Source organism: Schistocerca gregaria, chromosome 5, assembly GCF_023897955.1.
Source record: "Schistocerca gregaria isolate iqSchGreg1 chromosome 5, iqSchGreg1.2, whole genome shotgun sequence".
NCBI lineage: Eukaryota > Metazoa > Arthropoda > Insecta > Orthoptera > Acrididae > Schistocerca > Schistocerca gregaria.
The window spans coordinates 132,092,693-132,113,246 of record NC_064924.1 but is presented as its reverse complement, the minus strand read 5'-3'; positions in this window follow the sequence as shown (position 1 = coordinate 132,113,246).

Here is a 20,554-nt window from a genome sequence, read left to right as displayed (position 1 = left end):
TCCGGCCTCAGCGATGTCGGAGATTTCATGTTTTACCGGATTCCTGATATTTACGGTCACTCGTGAAATGGCGGCACGGGAAATTCCCAACTTCATCGCTACCCCGTAGATGCTGTGTCCCATTGCTCGTGCTCCATGACACCACGTCGGAAAACACTTAAATCTTGATAAACTGCCATTTTACGAGCAGTAACCGATCTAACAAGTGTGCCAGACACTTGTTTTCTTATATAGGGATTGCCGACAGCAGCGCCGTATTCTGCCCGTTTACATATCTGTGTACTTGAATACGCATGCCTAAACAAGTTTCTTTGGCGCTTCAGTGTAGTTACACGGAAAGGCCTTTCAGTTTTGACGTGCTGTTTGCCGAATGTAATTTATCCAGTGGGGCATCCTGTGAGCGCGTACATGTCCACAGCATTTGCCAGTGTTCGCAGCAGAGGCACACCTCACAGTGACAGGTAGAGGATTTTTGCAAACTTCGTTCCTGGCAGTGCGACCCGGGCGAGCTGGACGCTGCTTCCACGGCCCTCATTCCACATGCGCGACCATTTTGCTGTTGTGCATCGCAACTTGCTACATTATTCATCCACCTCACATGGCCACCTGTCACAGCTGTTGGCGCAGCAGCAGCATTTCGTATCCACCGTTGCTGTGCACCTGCGACAAAGTATTTCCACATCTACTTCTTTACTCTACAAGTCCGACTAAAGTGTTTAGCAGAGGACTCGTAAAAACATTTTCAGACCATTTCACTATCGTTCTACTAGCGAAGAGCATACGGAGAAAAGTGAACACCTAATGTTTTCTCGTGCCAGCTCTGATTGCTTTTATTTCCCCAAGACGGTCATTCCCACAATCTCAGGTGGGACTCAAAATATTATGACTTTCGGAGGAGAAAGTTGGTAAAGGAACTAGTATACCGCCGTAACTAACAACGCCTTTATTTCAATGCCTCTCCAATTCATCTGTTATATCAGTGACATCCTCTCTCCTATTTTTCGATAGTGATAAGCGAGCTGTCGTTCATTAAACTGTTCCGATATCCTCTGTCAATCTTATCTGGTACGCCTTCCGTATCACACAGCTAAGCTCCAGAGGAGGAAGAACTGACTATATTTGTTGCGCCTTCTGACAAGGAATGCCTTGAGTGCGAGGTCGCAAACGCTCAAAGATGTCTATAGCATTCTACGTCTCAAATACTGCCCAACATGCAACCACAGTATTAGCTGCTAAAGGGAATATAAAACGTCCCCTTAGAAAAATTATATATGACTGTGCTTAAACTGACACACAATAGTTTTTAGCGCAACGCAATTTGACTTTCAATAATCCCTACAAGAGAATGGCCCTGACTAACATTAAACTATATGTTTCACAAATCACTTACCTCACAAAAATCTTCGTTACTCAAGCTACTGCAATATATCGAGCGCCACTACTGCCAGCTAAATAAAAGATTCAAACTACTGAAGGCACTAACTACTGATAGGCATAGTTAGCAAATGAAAGATTTTAATAGAGAACAAACAATGTATTTACCTCACTAGTCATAATATATATAGCAGTTCATGACACCAATTCTTACAAATTTCAAAACTCCGCCATCTCTCTCCCCACGTCCACCACTGCTGGCGGCTCACCTCCAACTGCCCAACGCCACGCGCTGTTAGCATCCAGCTGCCGTTGCCCGACACTACAATGGCAGACAACAATGCAAACTAAACACAGACTGTGCACAGCACAGCCAGTGATTTTTCATACCGAGCGCTAAGCGGCGTTACCAATAAGAAAACCTAAACAGCCTACTTACATAACCTAAATCCGAATATCTATAGTGACGATTACATGTTGAGTAAAGTATGTGCACGCCGTAGCTTGTAACTAATTTACGTTTCTTGTTTCACATAGTTCAATAATTATTACACTGCACATGAAGAGCACAGTTGTAATCGAACCCACAGATTCCAACGCGTGCCGATTTGCTTAAATTATTAAAGTACATGAATTGCTTGCAATCGAACTTCATGAAATTTTTCTTGGCAGGAAAGTATTTCTTTTTAACCACGAAAATAGCTGTTTTTAGCTAATCTGAAAGCTGTGTTTTTCTTGAAATCATCTGATTCACTTTCTTTTAGTTTTTCTCAAACTTGGTAAACATATGACATGAACACGCACACACAGTTATTTTCATGACACAAAATTAATAAATTTACGATTGTTGTTACATAATTTAAACAAAACTGTTGTATCTCAGGCAATTTATTAAATCTGTAAAGTATATTTTGAACTCCTGGTTCATATTTTCTTAAATTTGACTATATTCCTCAAACCTGGCATTTTACCAGATACTGGAAATACCAAACATAAGTTTTAGCATGGGGAACATTTACAATTTTTTAAGGTTCTTTGTGAATTAATTTAAGTTTTGTAACCTCGTAATAAAGTTCACTAGATTTCTCGTGGGTTTTCAGGAGAACCAAATCGCCTACCTTGAACTTCCGAAATTTCAGATTCTCGTCATGCCAACGAATCCTAACTTCAGCTTGCTTTTTTCGCGTCTATGGTAATTTCATTATGAGGAGGAAAATCTAGTCAGTTTCCCACCACACTATATGATTTATCTTTTGTCAGTATGTCTTCTGGAGTAAGACCTGTACTCTCATGACCTAGCATGTCCGCCATGATAGCTGAGTGGTCAGCGTGACGAATTGCCGTCCTATGAGCCCGGGCTCGATTCCCATCTGGACAGGGGATTTTCTCCGCTCAGGAACTGGGTGTTGTGTTGTCTTCATCATCATTTCATCCCCATCCGACACACAGGTCGCCCAATGTGGCGTCGAATGTAATAAGACCTGCACCAAGGCGGCCGGACCTGCCCCGTAAGGGGCCAGCCGGCCAATGACGCCAAACGCTCATTTCCATTTTTCGTGACCTAACGGTTCGTTATTTGTTCGAATTGTGTTACATACTTGCACCAACAACTATGACTGTGAAACGTCCCCTTTAAAAAATTATACACGACTGTGCTTAAACTGACACACAATTGTTTTTAGCGCAACGCAATCTGACTTTCAAAAATCCCTACGAAAGAATGGCCCTCACTAACATTAACCTATATGTTTCACAAATCACTTACCTCACAAAAATCTTCGTTACTCGAACTACTGCAATACAGCGAGCACCACTACTGCCAGCTAACTAAAAGATTCAAACTACGGAAGGCACTATCTACTGATAGGCATAGTTAGCAAATGAAAGATTTTAATAGAGAAAAAACAATGTATTTACCTCACTAGTCATAATATATATATCAATTCATGACACCAATTCTTACAAATTTCAAAACTCCGCCATCTCTCTCCCCACGTCTACCACTGCCGGCGGCTCACCTCCAACTGCGTAACGCTACGCGCTGTTAGCATCCAGCTGCCTCTGCTCAACACTACAATGGCAGACAACAATGCAAACTAAACACACACTGCGCACAGCACAGCCAGTGATTTTTCATACCGAGCGCGAAGCGGCGTTACCAATAAGAAAACCTAAACAGCATACTTACAACTGTTATGGCAGTAAGTTCAACATAATCCTCTAACCTCTCACATATACTTTGCTACGGGATTACTCGGTGGGTGGTAGGCGGATATATGTATAAGCTGTAGTTGGTTGTCAACCGTACCTTCTGTACATTGCGTGCAGAGAACTGTGTACGTTTATCTGATAATACACTTTTAGTTTTCCTGTGTTTACAAGGTAGTCTAGGGCCGTTTTGTTATGGACTTCTCTAGCAGTTGCCTTCATTAATGGATATAGTTTTATAAATTTAGAAAAAAATATCTACGGCTAACAAAATGTACGAAAAGTTACCTGAGGTTTCTACATTTTCTAAATAGCTAATCGGGAACGTACCATCATTTTCCTTCGTCTTGTTCGTGATATCCACTATTTCGGATAAACTACATACAGCATCAGGAACATAGTTCACTGTACCCTTAATATATCTTATTTCTATGTCATACTGTTGCAAAACCAGAGCCCATCTTGAGTCTGTTATATAACAATCGGAAAAATTTCCAAAAAGTCAATGCCCAATGATCGGTATGTATTATGCTTTGTTTCCCTGTAAGTAATTCTCTTGTCTGGAACCACAATGAACCGTAACACTGGACTGCTACAAGGAGATACTAAGTCAGTGGTTCACTTAATACTCGCGGAATCTCGAGCACATTGTGTCTTGCTACTGGTGTTGCCATAATATATTCGTTACCTCCACTTGGGCTAACACAGTTAGCAATTACATCATTTTTGCTAACACTATCCAGCTACATCTTGATTTCGTGGTACTCTCATCACTTTAGGGCTCGACATTCTCTCAAATAGTTATTGATGCCTCAGTTGCACCTTTATACTACCAAATACAAACTGTCATAAGCTCCTAAAATCCCACTGACCCAGTGATTTACAAGTAGTCGCCACGTACTTTTAACGAAGTTCTGGCATCTTTCGCTAACAGAACTAGGAGTGGACACCTAGCTGAACTTCCTGAACGGTTTGTAACTAACAGGGAGTTTGCAATAGACCGTGGTGATGTGAACCTTTGTGATCACCGTGGCTTCGCCATTTTCCATTCGGTGCTCTTGGTACAAGTTAATGGTTTGTTTTGAACAATTCTTGAATGTTGACGAAGTGGTTCAAATGGCTCTGAGCACTATGGGACTTAACTGCTAAGGTCATCAGTCCCTAAGCTTACACACTACATAACGTAAATTATCCTAAGGACATCACACACATCCATGCCCGAGGCAGGATTCGAACCAGCGACCGCATCGATCACGCGGTTCCAGACTGTAGCACCCAGAACAGCTCGGCCGCCCCGGTCGGCGAATGTCGACAATACCCATTTAGTGAAGCATAATACATACATCCCCTAGAAGGTTAAACTCTGCACCTCCCGTACACAAGTTTTCTGTCACCCACCTGATGCAAATCAGCAGTTATTAGCAGCAAATATTTTTCGTGTCATAACCGTTGCCGCGCGGGATTAGCCGAGCGGTCTTTGGCGCTGCTGTCATGGGCTGTGCGGCTGGTCTCGGTGGAGGTTCCAATCCTCCCTCGCGCATGGATGTTTGTGTTTGGCCTCAGGATAATTTACGTTATGTATTGTGTAAGCTTAGAGACTGATGACCTCAGCAGTTAAGTCCCATACAATTTCACACACATTTGAACATTTTTTTCATAGTTGCTAACACATCAGTTTCAGATAAGCCTTACAAATGACTGAACTTGTGACCTCGCACTCGAGGGGTTCCTTGTAAATATCCCAACAATAAAATGCATCCTTTGATTTATTCGTAGTGGCCGAGCGGTTCTAGGCACTTCAGTCTGGAACCGCGCGACCGCTACGGTCGCAGGTTCGAATCCTGCCTCGGGCATGGATGTGTGTGATGTCCCTAGGTTAGTTAGGCTTAAGTAGTTCTAAGTTCTAGGGCACAGATGACCTCAGATGTTAAGTTCCATAGTGCTCAGAGCCATTTGAAAAATTTTTTTCTTTTATATTCCTCAAAAAACTTTCTGTGTGATTGTTCGAATTTGCTCGACATTGTTAGACGTAGGTATTTCGTTGAACTGGCATTCTTTAATTCTGTATGTTTTATCATGTAACCGAAATTTACTGGAATTATTGAATACACATTTTGGAGGACCGCACACCTCTTGTTATTCATTGTCAATTACCACATTTCACAACATGGGTATATCTTGTCTAAATCGTTTTGCAACTGCTTTTAATCTTCTCGTGACTTTGCTAGACGATAACGACGGCATCATCTGCAAACATTGTGTGTTAAATCGGTTATGCAGATTAAGAACATCAGAAAACCCATACGACTTACTTGAGAAAGCCCAGATGTAACTTCGAATTCAGTAGTTGAGTATGACAGTTCTTGTCAGAATATCAGACAACATTCGATTGTCATGTAACCTTATCAGAAGCCGTTTGTGAGGCACTGTGTCAAAATCTTTTTCCAAATCTGGAGAAATATGGAATCAGTTTGAGATCACTTGTGGATAGCACTCACTTCTCCATTCAAATTAAACTCCAATTATGTTTCATAAGAAAGATATTTTCTTAATCCTGGATGGTTACATATGAGTAAATGGTTCCCCTTGAGATATTTCATAATGTGAAACACAGTACATGTTGCAGAGTCCTACAGCCAATAGATGTCAGTGTTCTGGGTTTAGAATTGAGCATTTCTTTTCCTTACTCGGCAGTCTTCTGACTGCCTTTTGATGTGCTCCAAACGTACATTCTCAGATCAAATTAAGGTTATGTTTGATAACCGTAGAGTTTTCTTGGCCAGGAATGAACTTTTTGCGCTGGTTTGATTTTTGTGTTCTTCTTTCTCCGTCAGTCATGGGTTAGTCTGCTGTATAGGAATCAGAATTCTTTAATTTTATCTACTTCATGATCACCAATCCTGATATTTAGTTTCTCACTGTTCTCATTTCTGCTGCTTCTCATTACTTTCGTCTTTCTTCGATTTACACGCAATCCATATTCTATACTCGATATACTATTAATTCGGTTCAGCATATCCTGTAATTCTTCTTCACTATCACTTAGGACAGTAATATCGTCAGAGAATCTTATTACTACACTACTGGCCATTAAAATTGCTGCACCAAGAAGAAATTCAGATGATAAACGGGTATTCATTGGACAAATATATTATACTAGAACAAGTTCGTGGTTGAGTGCACCATCGCAAACGCTCCTGTCTGTGATGCAGCGTCAATGGTAAGCGCAGCCACGGTCTCCGAGCTGATAGTCCGTGCTGCTGCAAACGTCGTCGAACTGTTCGTGGAGATGGTTGTTGTCTTGCAAACGTCCGCATCTGTTGACTCAGGGATCAAGACGTGGCTTCACGGTCCGTTACAGCCATGCGGATAAGATGTCTGTCATCTCGACTGCTAGTGATATGAGGCCATTAGGATCCAGCACGGTGGTCCGTATTACCCTCCTGAACCCACCGATTCCATATTCTGCTAACGGCCATTGGATCTCGACCAACGCGAGCAGCAATATCGCGATACGATAAACCGCAATCGCGATAGGCTACAATCCGACCTTTATCAAAGTCGGAAAAGTGATGGTGCGCACTTCTCCTCCCTACACGAGGCATTACAACAACGTTTCACCAGGCAACGCTGGTCAACTGCTGTTTGTGTATGAGAAATCGGTTGGAAGCTTTCCTCAGTCAGCACGTTGTGGGTGACGCCACCGGCGCCAATCTTGTGTGAATGCTCTGAAAAGCTAATCATTTGCATATCACACCATCTTCTTCCTGTCGGTTAAATTTCGCGTCTCTACCACGTCATCTTCGTGGTGTAGCAATTTTAATGGCCCGTAGTGTAATATCCTTTCACCTTGAATTTTAATTTCGCTTTTCAGCCTTTCTTTTATTTCCGTCATTGCTTCTTCGATGTATAGACTGAACAGTAGGGACGAAAGACTCCGTCCCTGTCTTACAACCTTCTCAATACGAGTGCTTCGCACTTGGTCTTCCACCCTTATTGCTCTCTCTACATTCTTGTACATACAGTAGCTTATCCCCATGTTTCTCAGAATTCAGAACATCTTGGAGCGAACGTTTTTTTCCACGCCGACAGATTTTATGAATGTGTCTTTATTTTTCTTTAGTCTTTCTTCCATTATCAGGCGCAATGTCAGAATTGCCTCTCTGGGGCCTTTACCTTCCCTAAAGCCAAGCTGATCGTCATCTAACAAATCCTCAATTCTTTTTCCCACTTTTCAGTATATTATTCATGTCAGCAACTCGGATGCATGAACTGTTAAGCTGGTTGTGTGATAATTGTCGACTTTGTCGGCTCTTGCAGTCTTCGGAATTGTGCGGATGATGTTTTTCCGAAAGTCAAATGAAGTATCGCCCGTCTCATACATTCTGCACACCAGCGTGAATACTCGTTTCGTTGTCAATTCCCCGAATGATTTTAGAAATTTTGAAGGAATGTTATCTATCCCTTCTTCATTATCTGATTTTAAGTCTTCAGAGCTCTTTTCAGTTCCGAATCTGACACTGAATCCTTTATCTCCCCTATAACCACTCATGTTTTCCCTTCCATCACGGCATCAGTCAAGTCCTTCCCATCATACACCACCCCAGTATACTTTTTCCATCTATCCGGTCCCATTGGAATTCCCATTGCAGTCTTACTGCTACCGCCCTTGATTTTAATATCAGTGAAGGTTGTTTTGACTTTCCTATGTGCTGAGTCAGTCCTTCCGACAATCATTACGTTTTCGATTTCTTCACATGTTTCATGCAGCAGTTTCACCTTAGCTTCCACGCACTTCCTATTTATTTCATTCGTAACTGACTTGTATTTCCATATTCCTGAATTTTCTTGAACATTGTAGTACTTCCTGTTTTTATCGATCAAATAAAGCAATTCTTCTGTTTTCCATGTTTTCTTCGCAGTTACCTTCTTTGCACCGACGGTTTTCGTTTCAACGTTTGTGATTGCCCTTTCTGGAAATGCTCATTCCTGTTCAACAGAACTTCTTACGGAGCTGTTCCTTATCGCAGTATCTGTAGCGTCAGAGAATTCCAAGGATACCTCTTTACTGCTTAGTACTTCCCTATGCCACTTCTTTGCCCATTGACACTTCCTGACTAGTCTCTTAAACTTGAGCCTACTCTTCATTACAACTAAATTGTCCTCTTAGTCTATAAGCCTTACAATCCAATATTTGATTTCGTAATCTCTGCCCGCCGTCCTATACACAGGGTGATTCTGTAATGATGTTACAAACCTATAGCGTTGATGGAAAAGGGTAAATGTACGGTGACGACCGACTTGAAAGCCATAAGCGAAAATCGTTTTGATACCTCTAACAGTGAACTACATTTACCGGCACATTGTTACTAAGCTTGTGGGATAACTTTTTTAAAAGTGGTAGTATGGGCCAAAACAAGAGAAAAATGGCTAGTAAACATCTGCTCTAAAATGCATACCGTAAGAGCTGTCAGCTCTTGTTCGTCTTCGATACTGTGAAATACATCTCTTCTACTGAACAAGTGCCCAAAGGTCTCAAGGTATGCATTTTGGAGTCCGCATTTACTGGATTTCTTTCCTTGTTTTGGTCCTCAAAAAGCATGGAAACCGTAGGCATTGCAGTAGAAGAGATGTGTTTCATAGTATGGAAAAGAACCATATCCTAATAGTTCTTAAGGTAATCATTTTAGAGCTCGTGTTTACTAGAAATTTTTGTGTTCTTTTGGTGCATGCTATCACTTCTGGAAGGTTCCTAGCACACAGTCTTAGCAACAACATTCCCATTACATGTATTCCACTGTCAGAGTTTTCAGAACGGTTTTCGCTTATAACTTTCGACTGGGTCGTATCCGGACAAGGGTCTTTCATCTCAAGTTGGTATATTCACTCTTCTCCATCATCCTTGAAAGTTTCTTACATCAACACAGAGTCACCCAGTATAAATTTTTCTTAGTTTCAGCTTTACTGAACTTTCTCTTTACAGTTATTATTAGGTTTATATTTTAAGAAGATCATGCCCACACTCGTGGCAGTGGCCTTGCAGCAGCGGCTATATCGGTTCTCGTGAGATCACCGAAGTTCAGCGCTGTCGGTGTGGCCAGCACTTGGATGGCTGACCATCCAGCCGCCATGTACTGTGCCATTTCTCGGGGTGCACTCAGCCTCGTGATGCCAATTGAGGAGCTACTCGACCGATTAGTAACGGCTGCGGTCACAGAAAACCGTCATAATGACCGGGATAGCGGTGTGCTGACCACACGTCCCTCCTATCCACATCCTCAACTGAAGATGAAACGACGGTCGGATGGTCCCGATGGGCCACTTGTGGCCTGAAGACTGAGTGCTTTTCTTGTATACCCACACTCGTAAATATTTTAGAAAAAGTCTTGATTCATCGACAAGAGCTGCTGGTAAATAGTTCTTCAATATACAACCAGTTTCGGTCCATAGACCATCTTCACGTAGCATAAACAATTTACAATACGATATAAAATAGCAGTGTCAAATTTCAAACAGTAATATAAATAAAATCGTCAATAGTAAAAATACACCAGACACTGTTTATTTACGTACTAATGCTCTAAGTTTCTGTATGTTACACTGTTCCACAGTGTGGGGCAGAGTCAAGAGTGATTCTGAAAAGCACATAAATCGCACTCCGCTGATGGAAGGTGGCGGGGATACAGCTGGTGATATTGGTGACCCGTTAACTTTGAGTAGCAATGGAGCGGTGGACACATCAGTGTTTTATCAATACGGTAGTTCTAACATGCAGGTGCGTCGTGCTTTTCGCACCAGTTTTCAAGTGTAGCGGTATCGACTGGTGCCATATGGCTGTGCGATTAAGAATTCGGTTACAAACTTTCAAGAGCTACGATAAAGATTCCTAATGAACCAAAGAAAATTCGTATTCCTGCGAACATCGAGCGTGTAAGAACTGCAATCGAAGAAATGCCACTTCTCACAGCTCGTTGGCTTGATAGTACCCTTAGGAAATAGAAGTAAACGAAGAGAGATTTTTTCAACAATACTAAGCAAATTCCGGCAGAGCACGAGTAAGCATGAATGTTGTTAATGCTATATTTACAAATCACATGATCTCTCGAAAGGAGGATATCGCATTGTCTTCCTGTTCACTGGACCTACTGGTGCGCGAATTTTCGTGACAGCTTACCAAAATATGAAAGTTTACCAGTATAAGCCGTCACGAACAGTTGAAGCACTCGAGAACGGACCCGACAGGAGCTGGTCCCAAAAGCACTGCCAGTGCTGCACAATACGATGAATTACTTTCAGATTGGCCTGGAAAGATTTCTACTCCTGAACGTACACAATCTTACTGGGCTTATTTTTAAAATTTAATTTTCCTTAAAGAGGAGGTTTACTATCTTTTTGTTCAAAAAATCGATTTATATTAAATTGCATTTTTGGCTCCATAAAAGTTATTAGAATGCACCCCTGAAACGGTTTTTCCGAATACCGAACGGAAATGTTTGTTATTCGCGGTTGAACCTTAAAATGCACCTGCCTGAAATCGGCCTTTTTCATGCGCCATTTTTTTCTTTCGGAGGACGACTTATTGTACCGGTGCTTGGGAGGAAACACATAAAATTCAAGTGAAAGTTTGAACGCGTGTGTTTGGAAGTTAGCCCCCAAGCATTTGCATTGTGGTGCGAAGACTGTGGAGATTGCGATTTTCCTGGCTGTGAGCAGCTTCAACGAAGGTTATTCGTCAGTTCTGAAGACCATGACAACGGTGGACGTCACACTGGGATTCTATTCGACGCAGTTCGCCAAGCATTCGGACGACCACCGGTTTCAAGCGGCCGAAAACCGCTTGTCACCGGCCGTACGAGCGACTCCGGAGCAGCGCAAGATAGCCCAGATCGAGCAGAACGCCCTCTATGAGGAAGAGGATGGGCTATTTTATGGACCCGTAATAGCAGATTGAACGTACGTTGCTTAATATTGCATTTATGTGTAGTCAAAACTTTACAAAGGTGTTTTTCTGGAAATGACGTTTTTTCTTATCGCACTGTATGGTAACTTCAAATCTAATGAACCCATTAGCATGATTCATTGTTTCCGACGAAGCTAACTAAATTGTCTAGGAGTTGTACCACTTTTATTCCGATCCATGAACTATAAATATTTTTACTCGACCGACGACGGAAAAAACCCAACTTTTTTTTTCAAATGGCCGTCATTTTGTTTCCTATCGTCCAAATAACGTAAGCGAGGTACAACTCCTAAAGAATCTTATATATTTCGGTAACGTCAACTCAATTTTAATTTCAGACGAGCCGGCTAACCTATGACATACCGCGCGTGGAGGTCTACATCAGAATTTTGTTTCCTTCCGACGGCACTTCCGCCTTTGCTCTTCGACATTTCCGGTCGAAAAAATTGCAGTTTGTAGAGGAAATATCAATAAAGTTTTGACCGTATTTGACATTTATGTATAGCACAACATCATGAGGAAAAAAATTCTCAAAAAACATGCTTTTCCCGGGCCAAAGATAGTAAACCTTCCCTTAAATACTAGTTACGTATTTTGAGGTGGTAAGCACATGATTTGGAAAAAAAAATTGATCTGCACTTTTACAGACGTTTAAAACTTTCTTTTTACTCATCTCCATCCAGTATTGACAAGGCGAATCCATGCAATGGTACAATGAATTACAAGCCTTAATAGCATATGAGATAAAAGTCAGTCAGTAATACTTCGATTGGTTTTTCGTGAGGTTGTATCCTATGAGTACACGCTAAATCACTTGATGGCATTTGCACAACTGTCTTGAGATGACTGACATGCGATGCGTTTTCCTTAATTAAAAACGCACTTGTTTACTGTGACGTCACGGCACGTTTCCTATTATGGCCACGGGAGGTCAAGTGAAATAATATTGTGGGCAGGTAGTAACTGGTAGCTTACTTTCTTATTTTGAATCTTCCAAAATGAAAAAGTAACTAGCCTATTTTTACACTACTGGCCATTAAAATTGCTACATCACGTAGATGACGTGCTACAGACGCGAAATTTAGCTGACAGGATATACAAATGAATTGCTTTTCAGGGCATTCACACAAGGTTGGCGCCGGTGACGACACCTACAACGTGCTGACATGAGGAAACTCTCCAACCGATTTCTCGTACACAAACAGCAGTTGACTGGCGTTGCCTGGTGAAACGTTGTTGTGTTGCATCGTGTGAGGAGGAGAAATGCGTACCACCAGGTTTCCGACTTTGATAAAGGTCGGATTGTAGCCTATCGCAATTCCGGTTTATCCTATCGCGACATTGCTGCTCGCGTTGCTCGAGATCCAATGACTGCTAGCAGAATATGGAATCGGTGGGTTCAGGAAGGTAATACGGAACGCCGTGCTGGATCCCAACTGCCTCGTATCACTAGCAGTCGAGATGACAGGCATCTTATCCAAATGGCTGTAACGGATCGTGCAGGCATGTCTCGATCCCTGAGTCAACAGATGGAGAGGTATGCAAGACAACAACCATCTGCGCGAACAGTTCGACGACGTTTGCAGCAGCACGGACTATCAGCTCAGAGACCATGGCTGCGGTTACCCTTGACGCTGCGTCACAGACAGGAGCCTCTGCGACGGTGTACTCAACGACGAACCTAGGTGCACGAATGGCAAAACGTCATTATTTCTGTTGAATCCAGGTTTTGTTTACAGCATCATGATGGACGCGTCCGTGTTTGGCGACATCGCGGTGAACACTTATTGGAAGCGTGTATTCGTCATCGCCAAACTGGCGTATCACCAGGCGTGATGGTATGGGCTGCCACTGGTTACACGTGTCGGTCACCTCTTGTTCGCATTGACGGCACTTTGAACAGTGGGCGTTACATTTGAGATGTGTTACGACCTGTGGCTCTACCTTCATTCGATCCCTGCGAAACCCTACATTTCAGCAGGATAATGCACGACCGCATGTTGCAAGTCCTGTATGGGCCACTCTGGATGCAGAAAATGTTCGACTGCTGCCCTGGTCAGCACATTCTCCAGATCTCTCACCAACTGAAAACGTCTGGTCAATGGTGGCCGGGCAACTGGCTCGTCACAATACGCCAGTCACTAACCTTGATGAACTGTGGTATCGTGTTGAAGCTGCATGGGCAGCTGTACCTGCACACGCCGTCCAAGCTCTGTTTGACTCAATGCCCTGGCGTATGAAGGCCGTTATTACGGCCAGAGGTGGTTGTTCTGAGTACTGATTTATCAGGATCTATGCACCCAAATAGCGTGAATATGTAATCACATGTCAGTTCTAGTATAATATATTTGTGCAATGAATACCCGTTTATGATCTGTATTTCTTCTTGGTGTAGCAATTTTAATGGCCAATAGTGTACTTCGATTGGTTTTTCTTGACGTTGTATTTCATGAGGACACCCTGAATCACTTGATAGCATTTGCACAATGCCGTGAAATGACTGACGTGCGATGCGTTTTCCTTAATGAAAAACGCACTTGTTTACTGTAACGTCACGGCACGTTTCCTACGTATTATGGCCACGGGAGGTCAAGTGAAATAATATTATGGTCAGGTAGTAACTGGAAGCTTACTTTCTTATTTTGAATATTCCAAAATGAGAAAGTAACTGGCGTGTTTTATTTACCTTACACTCACGCACTATAGAGCCGAAAAGGCACCTGTATTTTTGTTTCTTTTTTACTTACAGTAATTAGAAGAGAGAAGCAGTAGCGGAAGTATTCACGTTAACTGCAAGCTTCAAATATTGATTGTGTACGATTGCAGCGATGCGCACAATTACCCTATTTGTCCCTATATCAGTCTTTGGTATGAGTTCGACGAGACCCACGAGGAAGACAGGCCGCGGTGCGTACGTCACAAGGTAGTCCTGAACTCGCTCGCTCACTCGCTCAGCTCAGCTCAGCAGACACAATGGATTTCTAAACCTGCTAACTCGCAGCTGGGCGTGTAAGTACTAACGAGAATTGCATCTTCCACTGGAATCTGCTATTATGAAGTCTTACTGATTAACAGTACCACAGCAAAATTTAATTTTAGATCAATACTCGACAGAAATGGTTCAAATTGCTCTGAGCACTATGGGACTTAACTTCTAAGGTCATCAGTCCCCTAGAACTTAGAACTACTTAAACCTAACCAACCTAAGGACATCACACACATCCATGCCCCAGGCAGGATTTGAACCTGCGCCTAGAACCGCTCGGCCACCCAGGCCGGCGATATAAATGGTACAATGGCTTGTTTATAGCATTTAGTCTCTTCTGTTTAACAGTACTCATTACTTGCTGGAACTGGTGTCTTATGCAACTGATAATCATTTTAGCATGATTTGATGTTATTGTACGCCAGTACAGCTGTAACAAATTATAAGTAGGCCCATGGACTTCCCATCATTATAGGACTAATAAATAGCGGATTCCAGTAAAAGATACAGTTTTCCTCTGTACGGACACTCCTAGTTAAGGGTTAACAGGAGAAGAAACGTAGTTTGTCTGCTGATTTGAGCGAGCGAGCGAGCGCAGGACTACCTTCGTGACGTACGCGCCGCGGCCTGTCTTTCTAGTAGGCCTCTCGAGTACGAGTCGTGACGTCACAGAGTGCTACAACCACACGCAGTACGACTCCGTGCATTTGTCAGCAGGAGCGCTCCGCGGTCTGTACAAAATTAGTGATGGGGAGCTCGCGAATGAGTCGTTCAAATGAACGCTTCACTGCAGTGAAGCGTGAACTAACCACTCAATTACAATGAACTGGTACTTCAAACTCTTCACAGATAACACACTCCACACTTTTTTCTAGTTCACTCACTCTCTTCCCCTCTCCCTCATCCCATTACATCGGCGCTACGTCACTCATTCTCCCTTCACTTCAGTCCCCCCTCTACAGCCTGTCGACGAATCGCGCGGCATTTGTGGGAAACGATAAGTTTGCGATGGGTTGTGGAGGTGAGCGGAGAGGAGAAGGCAGCGTCAGCTGCTTCCTGCAGTGCTGACATCATTACCCATGACTATTTGTGCAGTTCAGTTATACTCCGCGTCTACCGGTAGCCTACCGTTGGCAGCGCTTGCGGATAAATAAATATTACAGATACAAATGAAGAGGCTAGCTGTGTGAGCACGCACAGCCAACATGAAAATAAAAGGTTTGTTAATAACACTGAAAGAGGGATTTTACCTGAAATCGTACCATGACTACAGGTGACAGTTTACGTTTTGAATCTGGAGGCTTATTATTCTCAACAATAATAAAATCTACACTAAAACTTCTGAATCATTACTTAACGTAGATATATAGACTTTGTGACAGTGGTAAACATACTCATTCTATTTTGGTTTAAATTTTAAAAAGAACATAAAATTGGAATGCATTTCGTTGGTAGCCGTAGTTTTCAGTCCATGAATACAACAAATAAGGTTTCACTTGGCAGAAAAAGACTTTTTTGGGTGCTTCAAGAGAAAATGTCGAGCAAGATTAAATGTAATACCTTCTTTATATGTGACAGGATTCTCTATTTATCTTTCCTTTGCCCCCTTCGACCATGCTCTATTTAAGTTAGCTCAGACGCTGTAAGAATGTAAAACGTTGCGTGCACGTTACTGCATAGTTCTGCCACCTGTTGGTAAAATTATGAAGTATTACGAAGCTTTATTGTATGAGCGGGGCGAAGCGAGCGTAGCCGCGGCTGAGCGGTGACCCGGGCAGCTTCGCCAGGCTCCCGTACTTCGTGAATGAACTACTTCATTTGAACGCTTCACAGCAAAGAGTGAAATGAATCAAGTAGTTCACGGGAATGAACGAGTTCGACCCATCTGTATACAGAATCGGTCGCGTGTAGCCGGAAGCCTCAGCGCAGTCAGCCGCCTGCACGTGACATCCCACAATTTGTCGCGCTCAGCCAGCGGCCGACTCAGGGTCGCTTGTTGTCAGCCGTCTGTGCAGGTGTCCTCCGCCCCACTTAACACTCCACAGCTCAGCAGAGCACAGCACGGCGTGCCGGTGTGTACACGGACGGGCGGCGGGCTGTTGATTGGATCTCAGCCTCGGCGCCTGACGCGCCTTTGTTCCTGGCACGCTGGCTGCGCCGCTGGAATTGCGCGGCCGCAGTCTGCCGCCTTCCCGGCAGGCGTGGAGCTGATGCTGTCCTCACACCTCACTGCTGTCCTGTCTGGCACCATTACTCCCTGACAATAGTTTCCGCTAAGGTGTCGTGTACAGGGGTGGTTCGATAAGCAGGGTAATAAGAGCTCTCGCGGGTGTATACATAACCCGTGCGAATTAAATTCCGTGTCTAGTTACAGCACAGGATCAAAGATCTTAAACGCGAGTCGCAGATGTGCCGTTACGCTTCGAAACGCAATTTCAAAATGGAAGCGTAGATGAATACAGGGTCGGCCTTTGATGTGCAAATTTTGCTTGCACATCTACACACATACACTACTTCCCATTAAAATTATTACACCACGAAGAAATTCCTTGGACAAATGTATTATTCTAGAACTGACATGTGATTACATTTTCACGCAATTTAGATGCATAGATCCTGAGAAATCAGTACCCAGAACAACCACCTCTGGCCGTAATAACGGCCTTGATACGCCTAGGCTTGGACGGCGTGTACAGGTACAGCTGCCCATGCAGCTTCAACACGATACCACAGTTCATCAAAAGTAGTTCAAAAAATGGTTCAAATGCCTCTGAGCACTAGGGGACTTAAAAACTCAGGTCATCAGTCCCCTAGAACTTAGAATTACTTACACCTAACTAACCTCAGGACATCACACATCCATGCCCGAGGCAGGATTCGAACCTCCGACCGTAGTGGTAGCGCGGTTCCAGACTGTAGCGCCTAGAACCGCTCGGCCACTACGGCCGGCATCAGGAGTAGTGACTGGCGTATTGTGAGGAGCCATTTGCTCGGCCACCATTGACCAGAAGATTTCAATAGGTGAGAAGACCTGGAGAATGTGCTGGCCAGGGCAGCAGTCGAACATTTTCTGTATCCAGAAAGGCCCGTACAGGACCTGCAACATGTGGTCATGCATTATCCTGCTGAAATGTACGGTTTCGCAGGGATCGAATGAAGGGTAGAGCCACGGGTCGTAACACATCTCAAATGTAACGTCTACTGTTCAAAGTGCCGTCAATGCGAACAAGAGATGCACGAGACGTGTAACTAATGGCACCCCATACCATCACGCCGGGTGATACGTCAGTATGGTGATGACGAATACACGCTTCCAATGTGCTTTCACAGCGATGTCGCCAAACACGGCCGCGACCATCATGATGCTGTAAACAGGACATGGATTTATCCGAAAAAATGACGTTTTGCCATTCGTGCAACCAGGTTCGTCGTTGAGTACACCATCGCAGGCGATCCTGTTTGTGATTCAGCGTCAAGGGTAACCGCAGCCACGGTCTCCGAGCTGATAGTCCATGCTGCTGCAAACGTCGTCGAACTGTTCCTGCAGATGGTTGTTGTGCTGCAAACGTCCCCATCTGTTGACTCAGGGATCGAGACATGGCTGCACGATCCGCTACAGCCATGCGGATAAGATGCCTCTCATCTCGACTGCTAGTGGTACGAGGCCGATGGGATCCAGCACGGCGTTCCGTATTACCCTCCTGAATCCACCGATTCCATACTCTGCTAACAGTCAGTGGATCTCGACCAACGCGAGCAACAATGTCACGATATCATAAACCGCAATCGCGATAGGCTACAAACCGCTCTTTATCAAAGTCGGAAACGTGATGGTACGCAATTCTGCTTCTTACACGAGGCATCACAACGTTTCACCGGGTAACGCCGGTCAACTGCTGTTTGTGTATGAGACATTGGTTGGAAACTTCCCTCATGTCAGCACGTTGTAGGTGTCGCCACCGGCGCCAACCTTGTGTGAATGCTCTGAAAAGCTAATCAGTTGCATATCACAGCATCTTCTTCCTGTATGTTAAATTTCGCGTCTGTAGCACGTCATCTTCGTGGTGTAGCAATTTTAATGGCCAGTAGCTAATTTCGCAAAACCACCACCGTGCATGGCGGAGAGTACATAGTACCACTCCTTTTCATTCCTTATCCTGTTCCCTTAACATGGAAAGGGGAGAAACGACTATCCCTATTATTTTGTACAAGCCCTGACCTCCTTTCGTACGCGAAATTTAGGTTGATGGTAGTGGAATTATTCTCTAGTCTATGGCAAAAAGTTTCTCGATAAAGTTTCACGAAAAAAATGTTTCCGTCCCTCCCAGGATTCCCATTACAATGCATGGAGTTTTTCCGTAATAGTCACGTGCCAGTCGAACCCACCGATAACAAATCCAGCAGTACTCCTCCAGACTCTGCTTCGGTGGCTTCTTTAATCCGACCTGTGGCGGATTCCAAACACTCAAACACTAGTCGAGGGTTCTGAGGCGTAACACCTGTACATCGCTGCCGACACCGACCAATACGAGGGAGCAGTTTCCTGCAGATATGAGTCGTGACTGTCTCGCAACAGATGAGATCCGATCCAGTAGCTAACTGCAGGAGGCTATGGCTGCATCCAAAAGGTGTTAGTATCTTACAAAGTTCCTAAACTGTCTAGGTCAGTACAGAGTGACAATTATTGAACTATTTGAAAGAAGACGAAAATTAGTGGCAAACTATGGCGTACACACATGACACGGCCAATGAGCCTGCCACCGTTGTGGCGCAGACGAATAGCGAAATTCTGCATGACCCTCTGATGTGTCGGAAATACAGTGCTGTCGATGACCTCCTGAATGGCTGTTTTCAGCTCAGCGATGGTTTTGGAGCTATTGCTGTACAACTTGTCGTTAATATAGCATTACAAAAAGGAGTCGCATGTGTTCGGATCCGGAGAATATATCGGCGAATCGAGGCCCATGCCAGTGGCGTTTGGGTACCCCAGAGCCAGAATGCGGTCCCCAAAGTGCTCCTCCAGGACATCGAACACTCTCCTGCTTCGATGGGGTCGAGGTCGTATTGCATGAAACACATCAGTCGAAATCAGGATCACTTTGGATAATGAAGATGAAATCATCTCCCAAATCCTCCAGGTACAGCTCGGCAGTCACCATGCCATCGAGGAATATCGCACCGTTTATTCCGTAACTGGACATTACACACCACACAATCACCCGTTGAGGGTGAAGAGACTTCTCGATCGCGAAATGCAGATTCTCAATCCGCCAATTTTGCTTACTGACACACCCATCCAAATGAAAGTGGGCTTCGTCGCTAAACAAATTGCCAACATGCCCCGCAAGCAACCATGCAGTTTGAACGTCCTGCCACAAATCATTCAGAAGTTATAACGATTGATTGCATGTAGTACAAAAATCGTCACAGTGTATTTACAAAACGACACTTCACTTTAGGAACTACTACTACTTTTATTAATTATTTGTCATTTAATGAGTATAGTTATTAATGTGACTGGACATGCAAATGCGAAGTAATGCGGGCCTAATGACAATATTGTCAGGCCTACTGTCGGAGTACATGCTAGAATGAGGACTGTCACTGTAGAGAGGGTGACTGATGCGCAGGAAAAACTAAACTTGCCACTTTGAGAAGCTAGAAACATTTTACGATAATTCAGCTACTTATAGAGGGAGTTATTTTGGTATTTGTTGATTTTCTAAATTTGTTCGTTTAATGAATTCTTTTTAAAATATAGTATGTAGTGACTGGTGAAATGTAGGAGACGCAGGACTGCTCGGTTTAGTACTGATGTCAGGTTGGCTATAATGTCTATCACCCAATCCAAATACAATGTGTTGGTGCTTATTTTGTGGACCAGACAATCCCTGTCGAAAGTCCAAGTTCGCAATTCAGTCTTCATCGTGCTTGGACGCAGATAGAAGGAGCTCTGAATAGATGTGACAATTCGGCGGAGTTACGACTTAAACTTGATCATCATGTGCCGCAAAGTGAACACGAAC